The following is a 25,588-nucleotide window of genomic DNA, read 5'->3' as shown; positions in this document are numbered from 1 at the left end:
GTGGCATTCTCTATTCACTGTTCAGGCTCTCTTTTCTGTCAAACTCTTTCTCTCTCTCCCTTTGTGTCTACTCCCGCTCTTTTCTTTCTTTCTGTCTTTCTTTAACATCATAAATTCTCTCTTTCAACAATTACATGCCCATCTTCCCTTTCTGTTTTCCTCTGTTGATGGCAGGATTGCTGCTCCTCACTTCAAACTGATCCAAATAAAATGCTGATGAGATGGGGTGGCTCTGCTCTGACAGGAGGCAACGACAAGATGAAGTGAGAGAGAGAGAGACAAAGAAAGAGAGAGTGAGAGTGAAATAGAGAGAGCTCACTGTTTCATTACACAAAGCTGATGACAGATCCATTGTGACTCACTGACACAAACCACATACAACATTTACAGTAAGGATACTTATTTGTCTTCATTAATGGCATGCACAGTCATACTGGTTTTAAAACATAATTCTTATGTATCAAATCATCATAGAGGGAAAATATCTGATAACTGTAATTACTGTGCAGTAAATTATTACTTTTTGATATATTTTACATTTGATACATTTAAATTGCTCTTTTCATGACATCCAGAATGCAAGATAGATAGATAGAACGATTTTTTGATGGATTTTACAGAATATCTAGATGGGATCGGCTCACTTTAGCCTTGTGAGGGTGTGTGTGACCCATTTTCCCGTTCTAAAAGCCGACTGCCATTAAATATTCCAACTAAATAATTCTACCGAGAACAGACCAGAGAAGAGTCAGGCAAAGTTGGCCTTGATTGGTTGATCTGCTGGATCCTCTATCCCTGTCACAAACCTATTACATCAGCCTACAACAGAAGGGTTTTAAAAAGGGTGCATCTTGAAGCAGCTCCAGAGCCAAATAGCATCCTCATAAAACCCTTCCCTTCTCTTAAAGTACATAGAGACATTAGGGCTTGAACACCCTGGTTTCATAACAGGACATATACAGTGGCTATCCTCCTCCCTCAAGTGTAAGTGTGTTGCTGCAGCCCATCTGGAAGGCAGAACTAACAGCACCCAGTGAATCTCAGTCTGCTCTGAAAGAGTAGGACGGGAACTTTTTTTCCTGTGGGAGGGTGAGCTTTATAACATCTTGCCTCTACTTTATGTGTCTTATATCCTGTTGTTTTCTCCACATATCTCATACTGTTTTATCAGGACTGATCACATCAGGTTTTATGTGCGGTTATTTATCTTTCGGTTTTGGCCAGTTTTGTCCCTTCACTGACTTGCTTTATTTGAGCTCACCAAAACAAATCAATCAATCCTGCGGAGGAAGCGAGTGACTAACCATTTGGATATGGCAGGAAATAAATAACAAAGACAGCTAGAATCTCAGAGTGTAACACAGGCTGCGTCCAGGCAGGCTGGGTATAATTAAATCATACACTACCTTCTCCATCTTATCAGATGCATTGCGACTGCAGTCTGATGGGGGCCATACTGTCAGGTCCCCATCAGGAGAACATAGTGTGTTGTGTGTGTGTGTGTTACCAATGTGCCAGCAAAAGAGGCAGTAATGGGTTCAAACCCCTCAGAGACAGACACCAGGCTGAGATAAAGTTTACAGTATTTATTGACACACTGATAGGGCAGAAAATACACAGGCAGATAGGCATCGCTTATGCTATGTCAGACTTAATACTGACCCTATACACACCAACCCCCCCTCTGACCAGGCAATGTACACTCTCAAAAATGATGTGTTAAATAATTACACATTTTTTGTGTTATCACAATTTTAACACAATTTGTGTTATTTTGTGTTGTTACTGTGTTATATTACTGGAATATACTGCCCAACACAAAATGTGTTAAATTATTGGCCAATCCCTGGTGTCCTGGATGAGCCGTTACCCTGAGAGGAGAGGTTCTTTTCTCAGCACTTCATTTTGGCGCACTGGAAGAAGTTGCAAGTGGCACATAGAGTGGAATTAAATGTCTGAATAAAAGGTAAGGTAGACCCATGTCTTCAGACGTATTTGTTATGTTTATTTTAAAGACTGTTGCAACTTGCAATATTGTAAAGGTTAAATGATAATAAAGTCCAGCATCGATTGTTAGCCAAGTAGCTCTAGCAGCTAACGTTAGGTTATTGATTAGCAATCGTTATGCTAGTCCATGTTAAGTCAATCCTGACCTTACATTAACACACTCTGAAAAACACTGGCATACATGTAGAAACTAAAATATTCTAACGTTACGTCATCTCGTATTACTATGTGGGTAAATCCGCATTTTGGGTAGCTGCTAAAGTTTTAGCTATGGACAGCTAACGTTAGCAAGGTTTGTGGTAACTGGTATGACCTTGTAGCTAGTGCTAACAAGGTATGAAATGCTAACGGTATGGCTCAGGATGTCAAAACTACAAACTACTATCAACGTTAAAAATTACGATAAGTTACAACACTATCTAACTTACTATAACTACTATAAATCATGATAACCACCGTTATTTATTTAGAAGCTGATTCACTTTTACTTGCATAGATAACGGTGACCGTTTTATTCTGAACAATCGGTGGTTAACGTTACAAGCCATAATAGACATAAGGTCAGGTAACGTGAATGTAGTCGTTTTTGTTATAGAAGCTAGGCCTATGCAGTTATATCTCTTCTGCTCCACGACATAACATTAGAACATGTTCACAAATAGTCTAGCAAGTTAACGATGATGAATGAACTTAATGCATTTACAAGCTACCACGCTGCCAAGGGAAAACACTTTTGCATTCCGAACGCCACACTAACGTTAGTGAACACGGTTTGATGAAACGATATTGCATGCAGTTAGTAGACCCAGTGTTGAACTAGCTTCTACATCTATGCACAACGTTATGATGATCGATCTTTTATAGTTTATAGAGTGTGTAGTTTGCTTTTTTGGGGTGCAGTTTAAGCAATAATGTGACGCATTAATGAAACAGTAATCAATGCTGCCATTTTGATAATAACCTAAAGTAACATTTCGTTTCTGACCAGTTCGCTAACGTTAGTCACCCAGATTGTGTGTTCTTATTTTGGAAATGCTGAATGATTTAAAAAATAAACAGTATGGAAGTTGAAATAAGTTATGTGTTCACAATATGGTGTGAAATCAAATTTATAATAATCTATTTTGTTGCAGCTACAAGGTTGTGGATTGCTGCTAGACATCCAACGTTGGAGGTTTTTGCAGAGTTTACACGCTTTGTGGACATGCCACATATGCATATTGTTTTGGGACAATGAAAATAATGAAAGTTGGATGAATTGTCTTTAATCCCTCTGATATCATTCTAATTTTTCAAATGACTGTATTTTGTCCATTTATGTACTTTGACACAGAATTTGGAAAGATGTTTCCTGGAAAAGCTGCTGTTCATCCGAAAATGGGAGGGAATGTCCACAAGTGAACCTGAAGCTGCCTTGCCACCAGTTCCTGAGCATGATTGATGGTAGGAGGAATTATCTCTATTAAGCTTTTGTGCTACAGTGAATGAATGCAATTGATTTTAACAAGAAAGTAAGAGTTTACTAAATTTGTTTGTTTTTATAGTTTCATGTTACAGAGCTCTTCATAAGCTTGTCCATCTGCTGCCCCCCACTGCATCAGGCAGGGGCAAAGGGAACACCAAATGCAGTGTGAAGTCAGCTTCGGGCTACCTTTTGGATATAAAACCGGTAGGCCCCTCCTATAGTAAATGTTTATTTTGTGTGCTTATAGTACGGAACGCCTATATTGTATGTTTTATGGTGCAATGTTATATCTGGTATAATGTAAAATGAGTATTGTCAATTTGTAAATGGTTTGAAACCCTGCACATGTCTAATGACTTGTTTATGTTCTTGTTCTTTCTTTAAAATAACAGACTGGAACCAGCATTTCCAGTGTGCTGAACAATCCTCCTGATAGATCAGTAGAACATCGCCAGCCCCACTTGGTGTGCATTGCAGATCCCTCCGCCTCCGCCCAATACATCATTGTTGCAGAAAACGACAAACTTGCCAGAAAGTGAAAATCAAAATGTTTTTCTTAAGGATACTTGTTACAAAGTTTTTCCATAACCATTTCCATGCAATTGCTGTCCAGAGAACAGAGGACTTTAAACTAATTAGTATAAGAGATTTAATTGATTTTAGACCAATACATTTGATATTTTTTAACAATGATATTTTTGTAAACCCTCGTTATGAACTTGTGTAATGTTTATGTGTACAATATTTGTAATAAATAATACATAATTTCACATTAGGCTGTCAGGAATTCATCTTTATTGCACACACTATTTGGTTTAAATAATTTCATAATTGTCTTATCTGCTAAGATCCATAAATATACTAAAAATATAAATAAAACGACAACATGCACTTCATTATGCTGTGATTGAATTGACATTGTTGTTTATTATTGCTATTATCCTTCTAATAGTCTGACAAACATCTTAATTTGCTCCCTGTTAAATTTAAGTATTATATTGTCTTGTATTTGTATGTGGCTTTGGACAAAAGCATAACCATAACCAAATGAAAGTAACAATAACCAAATTGACACAAATTGTGTCAACTATAACACACAGGTGTGTTAAAATATAAACACAGTAACTGTGTTAACCATTACCAAATTGTGTCAACTATAACACACAGGTGTGTTAAAATATCAACACAGTAACTGTGTTACATGGGTTTAACACAAAAAATAACACAAAATGTGTTGTCCTTACCTAAACACATTGATGTGTTAAAAATGTGTTGTTTCCAACACATCCTTTTTGAGAGTGTAGTGAAATCCTTCGGAAGAAAAAGAGCTGACCCAACTGAACGCTTACCCATTCACACAAACTGGATTTGCAGTAAGTACTTTCCTTTAGTTAGCATGTAACACACATCCTCTATTCATCACATCAACAGGTTGGTCTTATCCAGCGCAGCCGGAACAACATTACCCATCTCAGGCCATTCAGGAAGCCTAGTCCTCCACCCACCACCTCCAGCCTCTGTTGCGCTATAAACTGAGATCATCCTCCCAATTGCTGCAATCAAGCAATTACCGTAGTGTCCTACCTAGACCGCTAAGTCCATCTAACCAAATAGTGTTCGGTTTTCACGGACACCCACAGCCCAATATAACACAATGCAATACAACGACAGACAAACTATACAAGTAGTTAACTGTGCAGGATTGTGACGTGTGTGGGGTGGGGGGTATTTGACACCCAAGATGAGATGTGCTGAGCAGAGATGAGACGAGGTATAAGTGGATGTGATTAGGTGAGAATAGATGAGACGAGGTGAGAGTGGATGACAGGGATAATTATGGGCTGATTGTGCTGCCCTGGAGAGTGAGCCCTGCAGAAGCTCCTTCTCAGCACAGGATAAATTTACTGTGCTGAGGTACCATGTGTTCAGAAAACAAACAGATTCATGTGCAAATTGATGTATGGTTGTTTCTGGTATCACACACTCACTGCACATAACACCCCCAAGGGTAAAGTAGCCGACCAAAATATCCTATTTGACCCCCTAAAATATCATTTACATTTTACATTACATTACATTACATTACATTACATTTGGCTGACACTTTTTTAGCCAAAGCGACTAACAACATGGTAAACAGTTTAAGTTTTAGAGCAATTCTTAACAATTTTAGGACAATTTAAAAAACATTAGAGTACAGTAAGAATAAGTGTATCATGAGTGCTGTTTTTAACAGTTACTTGTCAGTTTAAGACGGCTGGTGAGTGCTAGGATCAGTAAGACTTGTTGTAAGTGTTGCTATGAGAGGAGATGTTCTCTAAAGAGCTGGGTCTTCAGGAGTTTTTTGAAAATGGAGAAGGATGTCCCTGCCCTTGTAGGAACTGGCAGTGTGTTCCACCAACGAGGAACAACAGATGAGAAAAGTTTGGATTGGCTTGAGCGTACCGGTGGTAGAGCTAGATGTTGTTCGTCAGAGGAGCGCAGCGGTCTGGAGGTAGTGTAAGTCTGTATGAGGGCATTCAAGTAGATTGGAGCAGAACCGGAGACTACTTTGTAGGCAAGCGTTAGAGCCTTGAATTTGATGCGGGCCGCCATAGGTAGCCAGTGTAACTGGATGAGCAGCGGGGTAACATGTGCCCTTTTGTGTTGGTTGTAGACCAGGCGCGCCGCCGCGTTCTGGATCATCTGAAGTGGTTTCACTGCGCAGGCTGGGAGACCTGTCAGGAGGGCATTGCAGTGCAGTAGTCGAGTCGTGAGATGACTATTGCCTGAACCAGAAGTTGGGTAGCATCTTGAGTCAAGTAAGTCCTGATTTTCCGTATGTTGTAGAGTGCGAAACGGCATGACCGGGCGACTGAGGCAACATGATCTGAGAAGTTAAGTTGGTTGTCGAGAACAACTCCTAGATTTCTTGCAGTTCTGGTAGGTGAAACAGACAGGGAGTCAAATTTGATGTTGATGTCGTGGTGTATGGTAGGTTTAGCTGGGAGGACCAGCAGTTCAGTCTTTGAGAGGTTCAGCTGGAGGTGGTGTGCCTTCATCCATGCAGCTATGTCTGAGAGGCAATCCGAGATCCGTGACCAAGGGGTCATCAGGTGGAAAGGACAGATAGAGCTGTGTGTCGTCTGCATAGCAGTGGTATGAGAAGCCATGCGAACGGATAATCTGTCCCAAGGAGGTGGTGTAGATAGCAAAGAGAAGGGGGCCCAGCACTGAGCCCTGGGTCAAGCAGAATGAGTACTGATGACCGAGCGGTCGCCCTGGCTTCTTTTATGGCTTCTGTTACAGACAGCAGAGCCGTTTCGGTAGAGTAGCCGCTTTTGAACCCAGACTGATTTGGATCAAGAAGGTTGTTCTGTGAAAGGAAGTCAGAGACCTGTTTGGAGACTGCTCGTTCAATGCCTTTGGATAAGAAAGGCAGGAGTGAGACAGGGCGGTAGTTCTCGACTTGAGCAGGGTTGAGAGAAGCTTTCTTAAGTAACGGTGTTACCCGGGCCATTTTGAACGCTGTTGGAAATGTGCCGGAGGTTAGCGAGGCATTGATTACATGTGTGATAGCTGGAGCGATGGTCAGGCTGATGGACTGAAGTAGGCTCGTAGGTATAGGGTCCAGCGAGCATGTGGTAGGACGGCTGCATGTCAGGAGTCTAGATACTTCACTCTCGGAGAGAGGCGTGAAAATGCTGAAAAAGATGTTCCAGCAGTCCCTAGAGGTTGTAGGAGTGCGGTATCTGAGTCAGATGCGTTGAGTGGGCATGTAGAGAATTGACTGCTGATTGCCGCCACTTTGTTTGTAAAAAATGAGGCGAGGGTATCTGCAGTAAGGTTGGATGGAGGAGGAGGCAGCTGAGGGTTGAGTAGCGATTTGAAGGTTGAGAAAAAGTTTTCGAGTGTCTGTAGCGCAAAGATGAAGTGACAGCAACAGCAAAACTAGAATGTAATGCCAGAGGAATTACAATAGTGGATGGAAAGCTGCTGGCTTAATGTTGGTGGGGAAATTCCTTGAAAAAAAAAACATTAAATCACTTAATCTTTGAGTTCATACAAACCCTCGTACCAAAAAGACCTTGTGTGTCAAGGCGTTCTTGAGATATAACACTAAAGGGGTTTTTGACCTTGACATTTGACCTTTGACCTCCAACATCAATTCACTTCATCTTTGAATCTATACAAATACTCATACCAAATTTCAGGCATGTATGTCAAGGCATTCTTGAGATATCGCACTCGGAGTGTTCATTGACTTGACCTCCAACATCAACTCACTTCATCTTTGAGTCCATACAAACACTTGTACCAAATTTGAAGCATATGCGTCAAACCGTTCTGGAGATATAATGCGCAAAGCATGAGATATGGCTGTGACTTTTATTTTGACACATGGGGAAACACTTAAACAGGATGTGTAGTTTTAGGGAGCACCAGATTGTATGCATTAGAAGCTGTTTGATTCACAGGTGACACCTGTGCCAGTGTTCTGATTAGCCCGGGAACTTCTCTGCAAAGATTGTTAAGGCGGAGCAAGATACTTCATCAGGAGCCACTTCCGGGAAATCCCCCTTTATGCAGAGCAGAGGCAGCGACTGCTCCATTGAAGTCTATGGGCATAGCTCAGAATTTTACCACATATGCTAAGGTCTTAGTTCTATAGAGTTAGGGATGTGCATTTCGGGCACGTTTTCATGATCCTCAAACCCTTGTGAACATTTCAGGTACATTTTTAGCATTTTTGAGCATTCCAGTCTGGAGAAAATCGACTTTATATCAGGTGTGCGCCCGTTATTTATGCCGCTGCTGTTGGCGGGTTGCAACGTACGCTCATCAATACGTCATCGACACGCCTCTTTATGCAGACAGGATTCGATCCCCATTTCGCGCCCATAGACATGAACTACGACGAAGTATCTTGCTCCGCCTTAACAATCTTTGTTCTCTAGGAGCTTAACGAGCGCAGCAGGCTTTAGGCCATTATGACATCACAGCCATATAAGTCTATGGGGGAAAAATGAGCTTTTTGACATTGTTAATCCCCTATTTCTCAAAAAGTATAAACTTTTAAGAAAATCTGAAAAAGTAACTCTCTTGTCCAACTCCAGACCTACGGTTATTTCAACATGTCTGTACGTCTAAACGTCGCATTCATTCTTGAAAAGGTAAAAAGAAAAGGTTATAAGAAGAAGAAGCCAGGAGATTTCAAGATAGTGGATTCCATCCACTATAACAAGATAAAAATCAGGATTCCAGAAGTGCAAGGCATGTAGACAGTTATAGAGAAAGCTAAAAGAGGCTAGGCGACTTCTGACATGATTCCTTCAGAAAAGAGGTGAGCCTGAACTGCCAAATAGTAGTAACGAGCTAGTTTGCTAACAAGAGATTAGCCAGTTAGAGGTCATTCACAATAACAAATAGAAACTGATAAAGAAGCATGAATTTATGGAACAAAGCTAGTAAGCATTTCATTTAATGTAACTGACAGTGGATTTGTGCTTGTAATTGCCAATGAGTATTTCACTCCTCTAGCCCCAACCACACACAAAGAGCTAACAAGAGACTAGCCAGTTAGAGGTCATTCACAATAACAAACAGAAACTGATAAAGAAGCATACATTTATTTTAGTAAGCAATTCATCAATATCTCACTCCCAGCCCCCAACACCTACCACCCACAAACAGGGGCGGAGCCAGACATTGTAAACATTCGGGGCTTAGCCCATTTAATTTTTTTTTTTAAATAACCCCTTAAATAATGACTTCTAGTGAATTTTGTGTAAACTAATGGACACATTGAGACTTAAAAAATGTGAAACTAACATTCAACAGATTCAAGGTATCTGACTGGCACTACCCTGTGTAAAATTATAGTTTTGGGTCTTTCAAGAGGCAATATCTGTTCATATCTGTTTAGCATGTACTTAGTTAATTAAGCGTTTCTTATGGTTTGTATATTGTAGTATTTGTTTATTTTCATTAGGCTATTGTTTGATATGACATTATTGTTTATTATTGCTATTCTCCTTCTTCCTCTTCCCTGATCTCATCTGTGTGACAAATATATATAATATATTATACTATAATATACATAATATTATGATATAATTACAGTATGGCCAGTCATCATGATACAAGGGTATTTTAGAATGAATGCATTATCATCTTGACATAGGCGTTTCTAAATTATATTAATTTTGTAATTTCAGGTCCCTTTACACAGGTGTATAAAATCAAGCAAGATTATGAATGCAGACTGCATGGTGCTTGATTAACACACTTATGGAAAGGGCCATTTCCCCTCAATATATCATTTTTTGTTAATAATTAGTTAAGCAGCCAAAACAACATAACATGACTTTTATATTTATGTGGACTCTTGGATTATAAGATCTGTGGTGGTGGATAGGATATCAACAAGGTTTTAAGTTAGGCTAACAGTTAACATTCTTTTGTGCAACGACACTGAAAAGTTGACATGGGCAGATAACTGTTAATGGGTTTTTCTGACATTTCAAAACAGTGTAGCCTAATTTATTACAAGACGAGGATCACTTTGTTTTGGGAGCTGGAATTTCTTATTCTGCAGTAGGCTTAGCTAGCCTATGAGAGTACCGAATTTGCCTTTTACGCCGACGAACGAGGACATTTAACATTTAGTGCTAGGGAGCTAGCCAAGTAGCCTAACGTTAGCCTGCCTAACTGACTGAAAGCTCTTAACGTGAAATCACCAACCTGAAACAACACCATCCGTCAGTTCACTGGGCGACGCTGTTGCTTGAACGGAGCTGGGTGGTCTTTTGAAAAACTTTCTAATATCCATAACGTTTCAACAACATGTACACAAGGTGTAAAAGTGACAGACTTCTGACAGAGGCTTTTTGGAACACCGAAGCCATGACGTAGCGTTGTCAAGGCAGCATTTTCACTGGATCTAAACAAATCAATCTAACCATTGAAATCACCATAGCGGATAGCCCAGAGACCTGGCATAGATCGTGTAGCAAGTCAAATTATTTTTCAATATTGGGCTTTGAAAATAAGGGATATATTTCCTCAGTAATAGAGCATTTGGTGACATTTATAGAGAAACCGAGGGGAAGTTATATTGGAAATAAGAGTTGCCGGGAATTTAAAACACTAAAAAAAGATTCGGGGCTTTTGAAAAAAGATTCGGGGCTTAAGCCCGCTAAGCCACCCCCTAGCTCCGCCACTGCCCACAAAGAGCACTCAGCCACTCACAAAAATACACAACACCAACCACCAACCCATGTCCTTTCTCACGACTCTAAAAGGCCACTTCAGAGATATCAGAACCTGCCAGCTGCAGCATCTGATACCCCTCTGTGTAATAGTTACAGATGTCGCTGTTCTGAGAGCTCACATCATAGGACACCCTGTTATAGAGCCATAATGGGGGCGGGGACTCTCAATGACTCCAGTGCTTCAGATGGGGTCAAGGGGTCAGCATGTCTTACAACCACCGGAGATCACACACACCCGCCCCCACCCATACACACTCACATCCGCTGTAGCATCTCTCCAAGTCTCTTCCCTTGTCCTATGCCACCCTCGCCCTCTTTGTGTGATGGTAACCATTCTCTCACACAGGTGCCTGAGAGCGCCACTTGTGGGTCATGGGGTGTGTGTGTGGAGGGGGCGGGGGCATATGCCATGCTTCACAGGCCCATCTCTCACACTGCCCATCTCACTAAGAGGCCGTTTCTGAAGGAGTTCAATGCCTAAAGCTAGTGGGCTAAATGCCAAAAGGCTTGCCTTTCGAACAGCACAGCAGTAATAGGGCTATAGCTGCCGCTAAAGGTAGCTAGCTAGTTCACCAGCCCGTCTCTGCCTGATATTACTCATGTAGATAATTAGTGGTTAATAAATAAACACACACACACACACGCACAGATAGATTGGCAGTGTCCTGTGCTAGCACAGCCATATGTCCAGTTCCCTTTGGAGAGGGACTAAGTGGCTGATCAAATGTGTCCCTTCTCTGCGCTCTAAAACACTTTAGACAAATGCACCTGCCTGGGCAAGTCCATGCATAAGGGAAAATTATGAGCCCAGAAAAGCAAGAGATTAATGTAGAGGGGAAAGTCGGGAACGGTTACCCAATTAACAGTATGTCACGTAGCATCAATCTGAGTTAGGTGCTGCTGATCACTTAATATCCTTCTGAAGCACTTTAGCATTCTCTGCACCTGCCTGTCGAATATATTTGGTCTCAGCTCGAGTGCTCTTGAGTCTGCATCTTCGCTGTGAGGTTCACCTTGGTTCAGGGTGGACAGCTGGTGTCGTGTCTCACCTGTCGAAGCTGTCAGGGCTGAGGAGAGCGTGGACACAGGGCCCAGGAGCAAGTGGAGGCGGAAGGCCAGAGATAAAACAGCATCTCTAATGTTGCTCTGATTCCACAGCCACTGGCAGGATGCCATATTGATCTGTAGGAGCCAAAGAGCTGTCATTCTGCTTTCTCTACAGTTTTTGTGAATGTGTGTGTGTGGGTGCACTGAAGTTAGGGATTTGTGTGTGTGTGTGTGTGTGTGTTAAAGTTAAGTAGGTGTGTCTATGCATGCTTTGATGTTTTTGGTAGATGTAGGTGTTTTATTTTTATGAAACCTCAAAAATACAGCACAGTGCACAAAAAACAAAATATCCACAACAAATAAACAAGTATGTATAGTGTGTTTTCCAAGGAGGTGGATATCATTAGGGCTTTGTGACTTGTTAAAAACTTTTTCTGCTCTTGAAAACAAAGTTTGAGCACCTCTCTCCCCAAAGCATTCCTTTTCCTCTCCTCTCTCTCCAGCGCGGATGTGCAGAGCTGGGTCTGCATATTTGCAGTGCAGAGTCACAGATGCCTTCCTCACCATAAAATATTAAGGCTTCCTCTCACTTCATGGTGGTAAGCCATCAAGTACAACTCCTGTCGCTTCTAAAGGCATCTGAAAAGTTATCTGCACAGTCCACACAGCACTACTCCTTCAATACTTTTGGTAACACTTTACTTGAAGGTAGCCTATCTACATAAGAGTGACATGACATGAACGTGTCATAAACATTATAAACAAGTGATACGTTTATGACTTCTGTCATTAAGTGTCATTTGTTTTTTGTCATGACTAGTTGACATTGTTTGGGTTGTCTTGACAACTTGACATTAATCAAAGTTAATTTACCAGTAGCTGTCTTGGTAATGACAAGTTGACATTAAATTGGTTTGGGATGTCTTTGTAATGACAATGTGACATTACATTTCTTTGGAGTGTCCTTATGAAGACAACTTGATATTAATCAGGATGACATTACCAGAGGATGTCTTTGTTATGACAAGTTGACATAAACAGAAAATCCACCTCTTTTTGTATTCATGGCATGTTGACTAATGATTATTATAATTAGATGTGCAAGGTTACAGACCAATTCTAGCACTTGGTCAAATAGATGTGTGACAGGATATTTCACAAAACTGGTCATGACATCATTATGACCGTGTATAATTTATTTGACCACAAATAAAGTGATACCATCTTGCTTTGTCATTGAGATATCATGAAGGATAAGACTGGCTGTCATGACACCATTATGACAGTGTCATGTCACTCTTATGTAGATACCTTCAAGTAAAGTGTTACCATACTTTTTCCTGTGTCATTTCACTTTATTACACATAACTCTTAGCCTGACAAGCAGTGACGGACTGGGATTAAAAAACGGCCCTGGCATTTTCACCAACCAGCGGCCCACACGGGGACGCGCATGCACGCGCATGCATGTACTCGCAACACACAGATATAACTTCACATGCACGGACATAACACGTTTGTAGTAGAGGGTGACAATTTTTCGGGACTCCCGCGGGTCACGGTATTCCCGCGGGTTTCCCGCAGTACGGGAGTAAATTTCACTGTTGGTAACGTGATTGGGACGGGACAGGAAATAATAAACGGGAGCTGGCGGGAAGCCAGAGATTATTAACTTAAAAAATGACGCTGCAATGCAGTGAGTGCGCCCAAAGACGTGAGGCATTTCGTTTTAGAAAAGAGAACCAATTACAACCCACAATACGTTTGTTGTTGATTGGTAGCCTATCAGAGCAAGACAAGCAGCTGCCCTGTTCACAATCAATCAGCTTCAGCGATAGGCCCTAAGGCAAAATGGATGCAAAGAAACAGTTACAGGCGAAAGTATCAGCAAAGGACAACTCTATTCAATTGCACGAGCTGTCCGGGAAAGCGATTCTCGTTGAGTTTAATGTGTCATGCAATGTTGGGGCATGACACCTTGACGATCGCATTCCTCAATATATTTATCGCATAACCCTGGCGGAACACAAAAAAATGTTTTGTTTACTCATAGCAACGTTGCTATGCTTCGCTGGTTTAACGTGATGAGAACGGTGCAAACTTAACTGATGGGATGAGATCTAACTATGAAATGATTTAAGCATAGCCTACAGCAAAGTACTGTAAAATATGTAATTTTCATATAGCCCAAAATGATCGGCTATTAAAGAAAAGTTAGACAAGGCTTTCTGCCCTACCAAAATGTATGGTCACCGCACGCTACTGTAGCCTAACAGTCGGATAACTTTAGACATCAACATAGGGAGCGGGACGGGATTCGGGAGTCTTTCTCTCGGGATTTTGCGGGACAGAATTTTTTTGGGGGGGCTGTCACGTGATCGGGATATGACGGGAGTATTTGTGCGGGCTCGGGATGGGACGGGAGTGAAAATTGCTTCCCGTGTCACCCTCTAGTTTGTAGCCCCATTGGTGATGAACTCTAACTTCAATATGCATAAAGACTGAACCAAGAACATGGATATATCAATGCACAACTTGTAGGCCTTATACTAAGGCTGTGTATTGATGTTGTGACAAGCTATGTTGTTGTAAGAATGTGAAATTAATAAATATCAGAACAAGAGGCTTTTGCGCAATAGCCAAAAGATAATGCGCTTTTACTGTAGCCTAGTAGAGTTTGCGAGGTGGAAAACAAGAGGAAATAATAGCTTTTAAAATGTCAATTTAAATTGTACCCTTATATAATGCACTGGTGTGCATTTTAAATCCGAAATAATAAGGAATGTGAGGAGGCTGCTATTAACTTTAAAGAGTGCATCTACAATGGAAACTATCAGCCTTTGACACAAATTTAATAGCCATGCCCGGTACAGGATGTGTGCTTTAGTTGACAGCATGGTAACTAGATTTTAATCGGTCAACGGAAGCAACTGTCCGTTAATGTTTATGCTGATTTTGCAACTGCGAGGTCCATGGCAGGCGCCCCACAGAAATGTTTCATTTTGCTAGTGAGATGCACGCTGCCCCCTCTGCGGCGCGTTCGCCCCTAGTTTCAGAGCTATTCTAGGGCCGTGACTGTGGTAAACAAACTATACAACTATGCACAATTCTTGCAGGTAGCACATTTCTTGCTCACCAGGTTTATTTTTGTATCTTCCTATATCTCTGCGGCATCATCAAAGTCCGACGCTTTGACTGTATAGGCCTACTGGTTTAGAGGAGACTTTTTCAGGCTGTCCCAGTGCGTGGTGAGATGTGTCAATTTCCGACTGTAGATTTTTAACTGTAGCACCTTAACTGAATTTAAGCAGACATTCTCTTATGTTTCGAAGTGCATTTGGGGGCAGTCTATTAGCTTTTATAAGGGGAAAATTCCGAGGATCAAGGCATGCTAGATCGGCAATTCCCCGTGCTGAAGGAAGTAGATGCATTCGGTTTTGAAATTCGCAGAAGTCATTGCTTCATGCAGCCTAACTTTTGTAAACCAATAATAAAATAAAAGATACAGGCAGCATATTTATTGTATTCCAATTTCAAACAATGCACTTTTAAATCATTTGATTGAATAAGGTTACAAAAGAATGTAGACTGATGTAAATATTGAGGGTCACCATGACTGTAGTGTAGAGACTCATGTCTGGTATAAATACTGATCAGTTTCCATTTTTGAAAGAGGAAAAGGGAGTTGGAGATAAATGGCTTATTCGTAAGCCATGTAACACTATTGATGCTTGATAGTGGGCCGAGAAATATTGTAAAACCGTCTTTACGATAAATGGGCCGCGCAAACCCGACAAACATGCCGCTCCGTGATTGGCCGGCCCAAACGGCCCCTCTGGCATCTGCCCAAATGCCAGACCGTCCAGTCCGTCACTGCTGACGAGCCAGACCCACATCAAGATGTAGGGTCTGGGCACTCACCATTAGCAGTGCTCAATCCGAGGGGCGGAATAAACGGTTGTCTTTCAAATTCCCTCTGCACGCAATAGGATAGCATTAAACTCATGAGTCCCATGCGTTTTCCCACTAGCGGAGCTAGTTGGCTAGTTGATCAAACTTTTGCCAACTTAAAAAAAGCTTAACTCGAGTCGTGCTGTTCCCCAGCAGCATCCATCTTGTTTGTTTTTAAGTAGCAGGGAATTCACACGGAACCGTCGCAACTCTGTCGTCATTATGTTAAGCCCGCCCACCGACTATACACAATGTGATTGGCCTGACCGAAGTTTGGTTTTTCCAGCTCGCAAGCCAACGGAGAGTTGCTAGACTACCCAGGCTGTTTTCAGGCAAATAGCCTCACTGGAAGTATACTAAAAGTATACAAAAGTATACTGATTCTTCAACATCACAAATTAATATATCAATCAGTTAAAGTTATTTAAAGTTATTTGTATTTTCTCTGTAATTGAAAAGATTCAGTTTTCTGTAATATCCACGTGGATGGATTGTCCAGCGTAGAACAACAGAGGATATAGCAGCAGTTAATTTTTGGTACAGATTCAAATATCAGCGTCAAATGCTGTGTTGCAACATTTAAATGTGGCTATGTATTTTCTCACTATGACTTGCTCATTATGACACCATGCTTCTGTATCCACGCCAAAAGCCTCCAGCCTCCAGCTGTGCTGTCGGCGGGGCAACAGGCTTGCTGAGCGATTCCGTGTTTTGCCTCACCACTGTGTGTTTACAAGGGCAAAAAGATGGATTAGGCATCCGGGGCTTTATTGATTCAGAGCAGAGCTGGAACGCTATGCTGAATCCAAGACAAGATGCTTTTAGAGGCCTATTAAAGTGCAATAAACTCACCACCCACTTTTTAGTGGACTACAGATGCTCAGGTGGCATCTAAAAAAGCACTGTAACCAAACATAATTATAAACTCTTGGTCCAGGTGAAGGCAGCACTTTCTGGCTTAAAGAATCAATTACCGTGCGGACTGGTAAATAGCCATACAGTATCTCTGTGGCAGAGATGTCCCAAAATTGTTCTTCTTTGAGGACAGACCCTGACGTTTTTCATATAGTATAAGATCCTTATACAGTACATAAAATGAAATATGAATGAACAAACTATAATGAGCAGTTGAGAAATTATCCTCTAATCTACATGTATGATGCCCAAAAACAACTATTATTAAAAAACAGCTCTTGTAAGGTGGATTTTGGTTTTGCCCCAGAGATGCAGAAGCCCGTTAAGGGGCAGCTGTGGCCTACTGGTTAGCACTTCGGACTTCAAACCGGAGGGTTGCCGGTTCGAACCCCGACCAGTAGGCACGGCTGAAGTGCCCTTGAGCAAGGCACCCAACCACTCACTGCTCCCCGAGTGCCGCTGTTGATGCAGGCAGCTCACTGCGCCGGGATTAGAGGGTGACACGGGAAGCAATTTTCACTCCCGTCCCATCCCGAGCCCGCACAAATACTCCCGTCATATCCCGATCACGTGACAGCCCCCCCAAAAAAATTCTGTCCCGCAAAATCCCGAGAGAAAGACTCCCGAATCCCGTCCCGCTCCCTATGTTGATGTCTAAAGTTATCCGACTGTTAGGCTACAGTAGCGTGCGGTGACCATACATTTTGGTAGGGCAGAAAGCCTTGTCTAACTTTTCTTTAATAGCCGATCATTTTGGGCTATATGAAAATTACATATTTTACAGTACTTTGCTGTAGGCTATGCTTAAATCATTTCATAGTTAGATCTCATCCCATCAGTTAAGTTTGCACCGTTCTCATCACGTTAAACCAGCGAAGCATAGCAACGTTGCTATGAGTAAACAAAACATTTTTTTGTGTTCCGCCAGGGTTATGCGATAAATATATTGAGGAATGCGATCGTCAAGGTGTCATGCCCCAACATTGCATGACACATTAAACTCAACGAGAATCGCTTTCCCGGACAGCTCGTGCAATTGAATAGAGTTGTCCTTTGCTGATACTTTCGCCTGTAACTGTTTCTTTGCATCCATTTTGCCTTAGGGCCTATCGCTGAAGCTGATTGATTGTGAACAGGGCAGCTGCTTGTCTTGCTCTGATAGGCTACCAATCAACAACAAACGTATTGTGGGTTGTAATTGGTTCTCTTTTCTAAAACGAAATGCCTCACGTCTTTGGGCGCACTCACTGCATTGCAGCGTCATTTTTTAAGTTAATAATCTCTGGCTTCCCGCCAGCTCCCGTTTATTATTTCCTGTCCCGTCCCAATCACGTTACCAACAGTGAAATTTACTCCCGTACTGCGGGAAACCCGCGGGAATACCGTGACCCGCGGGAGTCCCGAAAAATTGTCACCCTCTAGCCGGGATTAGTGTGTGCTTCACCTCACTGTGTGTTTCACTAATTCACGGATTGGGATAAATGCAGAGACTAAATTTCCCTCACGGGATCCAAAGAGTATACTTATACTTAGATCTACATGGTGTTGTGACTTTGGACTCAGCAGCAGATCTTAGCAGTGACATGATGATGACCTTGGGTTTAGTTGCTCAATGGTTTTTTAAGCCCCCAACGTCGTTTTCCAGGCAGCACTGCCACAGTTTACTTAAAGGCACCTAATCCTAAACCCATCCTAAACCTTAACCCATGCCTAACCCTAGTGCATTCCAGGCAGTGCTGCCTTGAAGACAACGTTGAGAGTTTAAAACACCAAGAAACAGTTTAATTGATGATTGAACCATCATTCAATACTCGTGAGAAATGACAGGGCAGAGCACTTTACTATCAACTTGTCTTCACCATGAATGGCTTTAAGCATTCGTATAAAATATGTGCAAGTCATTGTGTGCTTGCTCACACTGTGGCATATTTGCATGAGCTACAACTTGAGCTACCCCTTCATGTGCCCACTGACAAATCCAGTGAAGCTGGATATGCTAATACACACTAAACGATAAAGAGAGCAGACTGCTGAGATGGGCAAATTTGCCAATGAGGCGGGGAGTCTTTTTTGGAAGAAAACTTCTTGGCTTTTTATTAAGCATGGTGATTTTAATTGGAGATGAGGGGAGATGAGGCTTCAGTGTTTGAAGGTTTGGTTTCCTCAAGGGCTGACTGGCTGATTTGTGATCAGCGCTAATTGCTGTGTATTCGCTAGGTGTAAAGATCACTTTTCCTCAAGAACTGCTTTGAAAGCAGCCAAAGATTGTCCAGAAGATCCATACTTTTCAGTGCAATAATTGAGTTACAGTTGACATAATTCACTTGTATTACAAAGTGTAAACATCTACACCATCACTTTGGGGTTTTTGTCCCCCAAGAATTTAAATGAGTAAAATCAGTGGCATTAGAGTAAATGGTTAACCAGAGCAGTGGAGCAGAGGTTTAGCTAATTGCTGCATGCTGTCTGTCTGAATTACATGCAATTAGAGGTTTTCATCCCTGCTATATAGAACAATAAATCATACTGTGATGTCAGAATATGATTTTTACAGTGTTTTCTCTTTCTTTCTCTCTCTCTCTCTCTCTGTCAGGAATGAACAGTCTCTGTCTTCACGAGTGCTCAATAAAGTTTCTTAGTAAAGCTGTGTTTTACACTAGCTGATTCTGTCCCAGTGGGCTGATCCTTTCTATTTTTCTGTCTTTTTTCTCTTGTCCACCCTTTTGAGATTTGACTCTTTTAGCGTTGGTGGTAGTGTAGTGTCTGGAGCCGGGCTAGCATGCGGTAGCCAGAAAAGTTGTGGTTTGATTCCCGGCTGCCATCGTTGAGCCTTTGAACAAGACACTTAACCGGTTGCTCTGGGGAGTATGGTCCTGCAATAACTGACACATCTAAGTCACTTTGGACAGAGACTTTCTAATGAGGAGACACAGCACTCAAAAAATCCTCCATAGAAATGCATGGGGTTAGTTTGTAACACCAATATGGCCATTGTCTACACATATCCCACCCCTTCCTCGGCAAAACTTCGACATGTGAATACATTGAGCCAATCATGTGGTGTGATGTGAATACATTGAGCCAATCATATGGTGTGATGTGAAGACATCTTGCCAATCAAGTGTTGTGAACTTGCCGCTGGAGCAAGATTGGTGTCGTGAAGCCTTGCGCACGTGCATTTCTGCTGAATAGGATGCCCGATGAGTGCCCAAAAAGCATTCCTATATGGCCGCCGAGTGGAGGGACTTGCCTAAAAGGACTTTGCTTTGGATTAAAGCATCAGGTAAATGACACAATTAGAGCTCAATCAATATCTGTAGCATTTAATTCAATATCTTATATGCATTATGTATAATTCAATTAGAGTTTTCATTCTAACTCATTGAAAGGGCACACAAGGCCCTTTTCCAACATGTACCTTGCACTCCCAGAGGAGTAAACCCAAGCACTTTGCACTACTGGTCCCAACCTAATTATAAACCTTAATACAGTTAGATGACAGCAGCACATTCAATGCCCAGGAAGTTAATGCATGACCTGGCTGTGCTGGCACCTATAGCAGCCAAGCTACCAATACACCACTACAGCCTATAGAGTACACACTGAAAAGACACTAAAAAAGGGCCCACTGCAGCAAGCGAGAACTGATTCTGTTTAATCATCCCAATTAATAACCCTCAATTAATAACCGTTTTCCTGGAGCTTTCATTATTAGCGAGCTTCATTGCATCTCATGTGGGAGCTTTTTGATTTTCTATGGTGTGTTCATTAACACGCACACCTCTCCATTTGGGGACAGTGATAGACGACAGGGACAGATTCTGGCCAGCCTCATTCATTATTTTGGAAATTGTGTTCCAGTTATCACAATGTTCCAAAGGCAGATAAGGGGAGCTTGTTATGCAGCTGAGCGACTTTGTGACCTCATCTAGGGAAATCTGCCCACGTCAGCGGTCTCACGGCTGCCTCGTGGAGAATGATAAGCTATGCGGCATTATTACTGTAAGGCCGATCAATAGCACATATCAGCAGGAGCAGGGTTATTAGCGCAGTTTAGCATCAGCGCATTCTCACTGGGACACCTTAAAAATTGGAGCTGCGGTATGTGTGTGTGGTGTTTGTGTGTGTGTGTGTGTGTGTGTGTGTGTGGAGGGATTGAAGGTAGTCAGGAGGAGCAGTGAGTGCTGAGTCTATATTTGCTCAGGCAGACACTAGTGGCTCATTAGTGTGGCTACAGAGAGGCGCTAGTCTGCCCCAACATCAGCCTTCAACAGGGCTTAAATAAAGAGCCTAATGAGCCGAGCAGCTCGTCTACCTCCTTACACCACACACACACACAGACACACACACACACTCACACACACACCTCTGCCTCTTAATGCTAAGAGCCTGTCAAGTTACATTCCCTCTTCAAACAAACTCGATAGCAATGTTTACTGTTCATTTTGTGTTTCTTCACACCCAAACGAATGTTCAACGGAAACATGGTTTTGTTCAATGGAAACATGGTTTTGTTCAATGGAAACATGGTTTTGTTTTCCAGTGGAGGCACTGTCACGTCAGAGTGAAGCACAGAGTGTGATTACATTATGTAGAATTAGATTTTTCAACAGCATGCAATAAACCATTATATGGGAGTTTGAGTGCCAACCATGTATTACATTTCAGGTAACTGTACGGTATTGTTTGGGCAGCCGTGGCCTACTGGTTCGGACTTGTAACCGGAGGGTTGCCGGTTCGAACCCCGACTAGTAGGCACGGCTGAAGTGCCCTTGAGCAAGGCACCTAACCCCTCACTGCTCCCCGAGCGCCGCTGTTGTTGCAGGCAGCTCACTGCGCCGGGATTAGTGTGTGCTTCACCTCACCGTGTGCTGAGTGTGTTTCACTAATTCACGGATTGGGATAAATGCAGAGACCAAATTTCCCTCACGGGATCAAAAGAATATACTATACTTATATACTTAATGCATAGAATTATGTTCATGTTCCCTCAGGGCACATAGACAACGTTAGACAACTGAACTTGCTGTAAAAATCAACATATTTTCATAAAAGTTATGTTAAACGTTTGAATGTGAATGTTTAAGTTATGTTTCAAAAAGTTAGTTTGTATGCCCATTGGAAAGGTTGCAAAGATCTACAATCTGAAAACTGAGTTTTTGTGATGCAGAGCACCTTTTGGGTTTTGAAGATCTTCGGCAACACTTAGTCTTTCGTATGGACGATACAATCGTGTCATAAAGATGCCATAACCATCATGATCCATCACATTTCATGGGAAACCTTAGATCATTAGACATAATATGCCATGTCACTGTCAGTATATGGCATCTTCTATGGCATGTTTATAGCATTGTTATGGCAATCTTATAATAGATGGTTACACACACACACACAGCAGGCTGAAAGCAGCACTCACCCTACTGCCAAATATAAAAAACTGAAGTCAGGGTTTGCGGTGGTTATAGACTTGGGGGTTGGGTAGGGTTTGGTGCCCAGTGGGCGAGCCAAAGTGGATCAATCCAGCTCCTGTACATGGCTTTTACTGAAGTAAAGCCCTGGATCCTGAACAAGCTAAATTATTTACAAGATAAGCAAAAAGGGAAGAAAGAGCTAAGTGAATTATAGTCAGGATGCATTGACATTTAGAACTGATTGAAGGTTTTTTTGGATGACATCATGATTTGCAAATGCTTTTCAACAGCTTCATCTTTTTTCAGTTGCTCACTGTTCAATAAGGGGCAACAGATGATATTAGAATCAGCCTTATACCTATGTATTGTCCAACACAGGGGCGGAGCCAGACATTGTAAACATTCGGGGCTTAGCCCATTTAATATTTTTTTTTAAATAACCCCTTAAATAATGACTTCTAGTGAATTTTGTGTAAACTAATGGACACATTGAGACTTAAAAAATGTGAAACTAACATTCAACAGATTCAAGGTATCTGACTGGCACTACCCTGTGTAAAATTATAGTTTTGGGTCTTTCAAGAGGCAATATCTGTTCATATCTGTTTAGCATGTACTTAGTTAATTAAGCGTTTCTTATGGTTTGTATATTGTAGTATTTGTTTATTTTCATTAGGCTATTGTTTGATATGACATTATTGTTTATTATTGCTATTCTCCTTCTTCCTCTTCCCTGATCTCATCTGTGTGACAAATATATATAATATATTATACTATAATATACATAATATTATGATATAATTACAGTATGGCCAGTCATCATGATACAAGGGTATTTTAGAATGAATGCATTATCATCTTGACATAGGCGTTTCTAAATTATATTAATTTTGTAATTTCAGGTCCCTTTACACAGGTGTATAAAATCAAGCAAGATTATGAAAAAGACTGCATGGTGCTTGATTAACACACTTATGGAAAGGGCCATTTCCCCTCAATATATCATTTTTAGTTAATAATTAGTTAAGCAGCCAAAACAACATAACATGACTTTTATATTTATGTGGACTCTTGGATTATAAGATCTGTGGTGGTGGATAGGATATTACCTGTCTTTCCCACCTGATGACTCTAGTGTTTCCCACCGGATTTCTGCATGCCTTAAGGATATTTCAGCCTGGATGAAAGATCGGCACCTTCAGCTTAATCTCTCAAAAACAGAGTTTTTGGTGTTTCCAGCTAAAACAGCTATTCCCCAACAGATTAACATCCAGCTTGACTCAACTTCACTGACCCCAACTAGATCGGCACGAAACTTGGGCGTTGTAATTGATGACCGACGTAACTTCTCTGAGCATATAGCTTCTATTGCAAAATCATGCCGGTTTATGCTTTACAACATTAGGAAGATCAGACCTTATCTGACACAAGATTCCACACAACTTCTTGTTCAGACCATGGTCATCTCTAAGCTGGACTATTGTAATTCACTATTAGCTGGCTTACCCGCTTGTGTAACAAGATCATTACAGCTGATTCAAAATGCTGGAGCACGCCTGGTCTTCAATCAGCCAAAGAGGACACATGTAACTCCTCTCCTAGTTACTCTCCATTGGCTCCCTATAGTAGCCAGAATTAAATTTAAATCTCTCACTTTGGCCTATAGGACACTAACTAGATCTGCTCCTAGTTATTTTAATTCAATAATCAAGCCTTACATGCCCAACCGCCCACTGCGGTCTTCTGGTGAGCGTATGTTGTGTCGACCAGTCATAAAAACTGGGTCTAATTCCAGACTCTTTTCTTCAGTGGTTCCATGTTGGTGGAATGAACTGCCCAGTGCTCTCCGTTCCTGTGGTAGTTTTGGGTCGTTTAAGAGGGGTCTAAAGACATTCCTATTCAACATATACTTAGTTGTTTAAGCGCTTATGTGTTATGGTTTATATAATGTTGTTTTTATTTTAATTGGGCTGTTAATTAATTTGACATTATTGTTTATTATTGATATTCTCCTTAATGTAGTCTTAGCATGTTATTGTTTTTATATTATTGATTGAATTGACATTATTGTTTTATTATTGCCTTTCCCCTTTTTTTACATTGCTTTTTTTATTAGGCTATTGATTGAATTGATATTATTGTGTACTACAACTATTCTCCTTACTATATTTGACCTAGATTTTAATCTGTTCCCTGTTCATTTTTAAATATTATTATGTTGTTTTGTATTTATATGTCGCTTTGGACAAAGGCGTCTGCTAAATCCATAACCATAACCATAACCATATCAACAAGGTTTTAAGTTAGGCTAACAGTTAACATTCTTTTGTGCAACGACACTGAAAAGTTGACATGGGCAGATAACTGTTAATGGGTTTTTCTGACATTTCAAAACAGTGTAGCCTAATTTATTACAAGACGAGGATCACTTTGTTTTGGGAGCTGGAATTTCTTATTCTGCAGTAGGCTTAGCTAGCCTATGAGAGTACCGAATTTGCCTTTTACGCCGACGAACGAGGACATTTAACGTTAAAGTTCAGCATTTAGTGCTAGGGAGCTAGCCAAGTAGCCTAACGTTAGCCTGCCTAACTGACTGAAAGCTCTTAACGTGAAATCACCAACCTGAAACAACACCATCCGTCAGTTCACTGGGCGACGCTGTTGCTTGAACGGAGCTGGGTGGTCTTTTGAAAAACTTTCTAATATCCATAACGTTTCAACAACATGTACACAAGGTGTAAAAGTGACAGACTTCTGACAGAGGCTTTTTGGAACACCGAAGCCATGACGTAGCGTTGTCAAGGCAGCATTTTCACTGGATCTAAACAAATCAATCTAACCATTGAAATCACCATAGCGGATAGCCCAGAGACCTGGCATAGATCGTGTAGCAAGTCAAATTATTTTTCAATATTGGGCTTTGAAAATAAGGGATATATTTCCTCAGTAATAGAGCATTTGGTGACATTTATAGAGAAACCGAGGGGAAGTTATATTGGAAATAAGAGTTGCCGGGAATTTAAAACACTAAAAAAAGATTCGGGGCTTTTGAAAAAAGATTCGGGGCTTAAGCCCGCCACCCCCTAGCTCCGCCACTGGTCCAACACACACACATACACACACACACACACACATGTGTATAAGCACATATCCTATTACCTCTGCTTGCTGTACATCACACATATGCACACATGTGCAGAATTCAAGACACTTTGTTAAGTCAAGGGTGGAACATTTCCATGACAATCTATGAAAATGTACAGTATGGGGCTGCATGCTCATGCTGCAAGGACATTAAGCTCACAGCACCATATGATTAATTGGTATCATGTTTATGACAAAGAAATGTACATTGCGGCATTCAGATAGATAAATTACTCAATATCAGGGCCTGTGAACCCAGCTCTGCTATTAACATGTCAGATTGGATGAGAGATAAGGGTCCAGGCGGATGCAAACCATTGCATATTTACAGAGCTATCCAGTCAAGCTTTTCTGAAGGCCATAGCTGTAGCCATCCAAGCATATCCATGCTG

At 41.4% G+C, this 25,588-nt stretch overlaps 1 long non-coding RNA gene across 3 annotated transcripts; it reads left to right on the top strand.

Moving 5' to 3' along the window:
• The first annotated feature begins 1,704 nt into the window (after nt 1-1,704).
• On the top strand, nt 1,705-4,242 carry LOC143114447 (uncharacterized). 3 transcript variants are annotated; one of them, XR_012984919.1, is made up of 4 exons: nt 1,705-1,966; nt 3,341-3,450; nt 3,552-3,676; nt 3,865-4,242. It is a non-coding gene; the product is annotated as an uncharacterized LOC143114447 (long non-coding RNA). The 3 variants fall into 3 exon arrangements; XR_012984918.1 differs by having other exon boundaries at nt 3,141-3,450; XR_012984917.1 differs by lacking the exon at nt 1,705-1,966 and having other exon boundaries at nt 2,981-3,450.
• The last annotated feature ends 21,346 nt before the right edge of the window (nt 4,243-25,588 follow it).

The sequence above is a fragment of the Alosa pseudoharengus genome, unplaced genomic scaffold (genome assembly GCF_046254945.1).
Source record: "Alosa pseudoharengus isolate Yale_2024_CS ecotype anadromous, Long Island Sound unplaced genomic scaffold, YU_APseudo_1.1 YU_APseudo_1.1_scf_9, whole genome shotgun sequence".
Taxonomy (NCBI): Eukaryota; Metazoa; Chordata; class Actinopteri; order Clupeiformes; family Clupeidae; genus Alosa; species Alosa pseudoharengus.
The sequence above is the reverse complement of the archived record's forward strand: the minus strand, read 5'-3'. Positions and strand labels throughout refer to the sequence as shown.